This window comes from Mustela nigripes, chromosome 3, assembly GCF_022355385.1.
Source record: "Mustela nigripes isolate SB6536 chromosome 3, MUSNIG.SB6536, whole genome shotgun sequence".
Taxonomy (NCBI): Eukaryota; Metazoa; Chordata; class Mammalia; order Carnivora; family Mustelidae; genus Mustela; species Mustela nigripes.
In genome coordinates, this window is record NC_081559.1 from 184,339,549 (window position 1) to 184,344,343 (window position 4,795).

Here is a 4,795-nt window from a genome sequence, read left to right on the forward strand (position 1 = left end):
TTAAAAAGAGAGACACAAACAAACAAATAAAACAGGCTCTTAAATACAGAGAACAAACTGGTTGCCAGAGGAGAGGTAGGCAGGGGGATGAAGGAAATAGGTGAAGGGAATTAAAATAATGCTTATCATGTGAGCACTGAGAAATGTATGGAATTGTGGAGTCGTTACATTGAACACCTGAAACTAATGTAACATAGTATGTTAATTATACATCTTTAGAAAATAAATAAATACTCTCTCAGCCACTATTTTTTATTTCTAAAATGCACTTCAGCTCTGGAATCTTCCAGATACCCTTAGCAGACACCTGCAATTGCCTATGCAGCAAGCCTTATTTCCTTTTTCTAACAGGATCCTGATTTCCAAGTGGGACCACCACTCTTCCCCATTTTGAATCATGGACTTTTAACAATGAGTGCATGACTCCATCAGTCAGTAAGACATCTACTAGAGATTCTGGGAAACAGAAGTATTCTTCATCTTTCCTGAAAATTTTCTCTCTTCCCCACTGGGTATGAACAAAGACAGCCATAGCCCCCAGCTACAGAGGTATCCCTGGGACAGAAAAGCAGAGCCTAACTACTGTGGAAGCAGAAACAAAACAATGGAGAGAGAAAGAGGACATTGGTCACATCCACTTATCCTTAAATCAAATCACATGCAAATTCCAGGTCTTCCTGTTCATGGCTGAGTGACCTCAGAAACTGTCTATTAACTTCTCTGGGCTCTTGTTTCCTCGCTTGTGTAACAGCGATAATTGTACACTCCTCATGGTGTTGTGTGAATGTTGCATTATATGACAATCATATATTTTCCAGGTCTGTTCAGTCCCAGAACAGACCTGGAAAATATTAGGTGCTCAGCCAATGAAGGCTTTCTTTCATGGCCCTGCCCCTAAGGAGAGGACTAGACCAGCATGATATAAGGAAAGACTTGAAAATAAGATTCTTGTTTGGAGTTTGATAAGACTCAAAGCCCTTCTCTCCTGCTACTTTGTGTGATACATCACCTCTGCAAAGGGCAGGGGTGGGGCATGCTCTGCTAAATTATTTCTTACTGTCTTATTTTCATATCTGTTTGCATAATTCAATTTGCATTCTAATTTGCATATTAATTTCTTTTCCAAGAACAACCCTGGACCAATATGCAATATCGTGTGTGTGTGTTTGTGTGTGTGTGTGTGTGTGTGATATAAAGTATGCATTTATGGAGTGGACAGTCAGGAGTCTGATAAACAGCCAGCTAGAAACACAATTTCCGCAGTTACAGCCATCCCAAACCTCCTCATTTCCAATCTCTTTGACCATATACTAAGGCCCTGGTCCCACTCAGTGTAAAATTGCCTAATTTTAATGTAAACCTGAAAAAGAAGAGAGAGACAGGAAAAAAAAAAAAAGAAAAAGAAGAAGAAGAAGAAAGGGGAGGGTCTTTATTCTTAGAGGAGACCAGGTCTTCTCTTGCTGTTCACATTTATCTGGGAAATTCAAGGGCCCAGCTGGCTCCTTCACAACAACAGCAGTAGATAAGGAAGTAACATGTCTGACCTATTTGAACATCATCCAAAAGGAAATCCTCTCCCCACCTGCAGGAAACTCCAAGACTACATCTGGCAAAAGAACACAGCAATAAGAGGCAGCTACATTTGAGGGCAGGACTATAAACTGGCCATTTGTAGCCAGCTCTGTTCTTACTGCATATTTCCCCTTCCCCAGCCCTAGGGTACCCGTCTGTAAAATGGGCTGTTAAAAATAATGGGGAGTGAGAACTGATGTCAACTCCAGGTTCGCTGCTTCCGGCACAATCCCGTAAGCATCTGTCCCAGACCCACAGCTATAGGAGGTGTGAAACTAGCAGGAGTACCATAAACACCCCAGTACTTCTTCCAAAACTCCTCCTGTTTCACGGGATCTTTTTTTTCTTTTCCCCAGCAAAATCCTCTTCATCTCTCAACTTGCATGTCGTCTCTTTAGTGATGTCTTCACAGCGTTCATTACCCCAACCCCAGGCATCCTTTCCTACCAGTCCCATACTGCTCTGAAAGTCCACAAGTCCCTGAAAGATCCTGAGGTGTGTCTGCTTTCAATGCCTGTGACCCCTGCCAGAATGTGAGTCTTCAGCTGAATGTTGCACAGCCTTTTCTCAAGCCACTGAAGGATGGAAGCTGAATGAGATGGAGAACTGCACTGGAGAAGCTCACAGTCTAAGGTCAGATACAGAGGGAAAATAAAATAACCAAAGAGATCAGAACAGATATAAAGGACAGAAGTAGAACAGAGATGGAAGGGTAAGCTCTGTTGGGAAGGGGTGAGAGACACAGGGAGGCCTCCCAAGAAAGGACACCTCAAGGACTAGGATCTACTACAGCATCTCACACAACGGCTCCCCCAACATGCTTGCAGAATGAATAACTGATATCAACACCCAGTTTTTTCGATTCTCTGAATATTCTGGACCTCAGGGACATCTTAGAAAGTTACTCCCAGTCCCATTCAGTTGTTCAGGTAATAAAAATCAACTTGGAACTCTGAAAATCTATCCTGGCATTTAACATTTTAGATTCAAATGGAGGGTGCCAGCCATGTGGCTGAGATCAGATCTAATTCAGTGTTCAGCCCAGAGACTCATTCATTATTAAAGAATGATTTTGCTTTGCCCTCTGTGAGAGTTGGAACTGGCATCATCTACTCAAAAACCAGTGTTCAGCTCGGCCCAGCATTATTTAATTTAATAGTTCAACGAGGATGACAATCCTCTCTTTCACTGTCCACATGTTGCAGAAATCCCAGTTTGTCAGTCCCAGTATTGACTGAAAGCCCCTGTAGTTCTCCGCACACACAAAGCAGAGCATTTCTGTTGTCCTTTCTGCTCTCTACCTTAATGCCAGTCTCTCTTCTCCCTTAAATTTCATCTTTCTTTCTTGAGACTCCTCTGGGGTTCCTTGAGATTATAACAGAAACTCCACTAAAACAAAGAACCTTGTCTGATTTCTTTGCTGTTCTGCATCTCCAGCACCTAGCCCCAGCCCAGACATAATGTGAGGGTTCAATAAATATTTATTGACTGACTATATGGCAGTCATGATGGATGATAAGATGAAGGCATCTCCTCCTCCAAGAAGCCCTCTCTGATTCCAATGCTGGGTTTATTTATTTTTTTAATTATGGTCAATTAGCCGGCATATAGGACACCATTAGTTTTTGATGTAGTGCTCAGTGATTCCTCAGTTGCATACACAATCCAGTGCTCATCACAACACATGCCCTTCTTAATCCCCATCACCCAGCTACCTCAGCCCTCAAGCCCTCCCTTCTGAAACCCTCAGTTTGTTTCCCAGAGTCCAGAGTCCCTCATGGTTTGTCTCCCTCTCTGATTCCTTCCTGTTCAGTTTTCCCTCTCTTCCCTATGGTCCTTCATGCTATTCCTGATATTCCACATATGAGTGAAAACAAATAATTGTCTTTCTCTGCTTTACTTATTGCACTCTGCATAATACCCTCCAGTTCCATCCATGTCAAAGTAATTGTAAGTATTCATTCTTTCTGATGGCTGAGTAACGTTCCATTGTATATATGGTCCACATCTTCTTTATCCATTCATCTGTTGAAGGACATCTCAGCTCCTTCTACAGTTTGCTTATTGTCGATATTGCTACTATGAACTTTGGGGTGCATGTGCCCCTTCTTTCTACTACATCTGTATCTTTGGGATAAACACCTAGTCGTACAATTGCTTGGTCATAGGGTAGCTCTATTTTTAACATTTTGAGGAACCTCCATACTGTTTTTCAAAGTGGTTGTACCAGCTTGCATTCCCACCAACAGTGGAAGAGGGTTCCCCTTTCCCCACATCCTCGCCAACACTTTTTGTTCCCCACCTTGTTAATCTTTGCCATTCTAATTGGTGTAAGGTGGTATCTCAATGTGGTTTTGATTTTAAATTCCCTGACGGCTAGTGATGCTGAACATCTTTTCATATTCTATTTCTATTAACCTAACATATTCTATTTCTATTAACATATTCTATTTCTATTAACCATTTGTATGTCTTCTTTGGAGAAGTGCTGTTCATGTCTTCTCCCCATTTTTTAAAACATTTTATTTATTTATTAGACAGAGGGAGAGAGATCACAAGCAGGCAGAGAGTCAGACAGAGAGAAAGGGGGGGAAGCGGGCTCCCCACCTTGCAGAAAGCCCAATGCAGGGCTTGATCCCAGGACCCTGAGACCACGACCCGAGCCGAAGGCAGCAGCCCAATCCACCAAGCCACCCAGATGCTCTTCTCCTCATTTTTTGACTCGATTATTTGTTTGGGGGGCATTGAGTTTGAGAAGTGCAGTATAGATCTTCCTCTCTTGGCTGCCCCCACAGCCACTCTGCCAGGTCCAGCAAGACATACTCTCTTTCTCTATTTGTTTCTGTCTCCAGTGTTGGGCTGTGAGCCCCACTAGAAGAAAGGACATGAGTGTTTCATCTGTAATACCCTGGCTCCAGCTGAGAGACAAGCCCAAGGATGTGCTCAGATAGTAAATGATGGTTAAACTCAATGGAAACCCTCAAATCCTAGGTAGCTCATTGCAGACTGGCCCTGGAGCAGTTCCCAAGGACTCATTCTACCACGTGAAAACTTCCCTGGTACTGAAAAGATTCTTAAAGAAAAAAAGCATCAGGAGGGCAGAAATTGGGAAGTATGTTGCAATAACTGTCAGGGGCCAAGAGCCCAGTCACAACTGTGTTCATGGGGAAAAGAATGAATTATGAAAGTGTTATTATTGATTGCCATTAACACTAAAAATTAT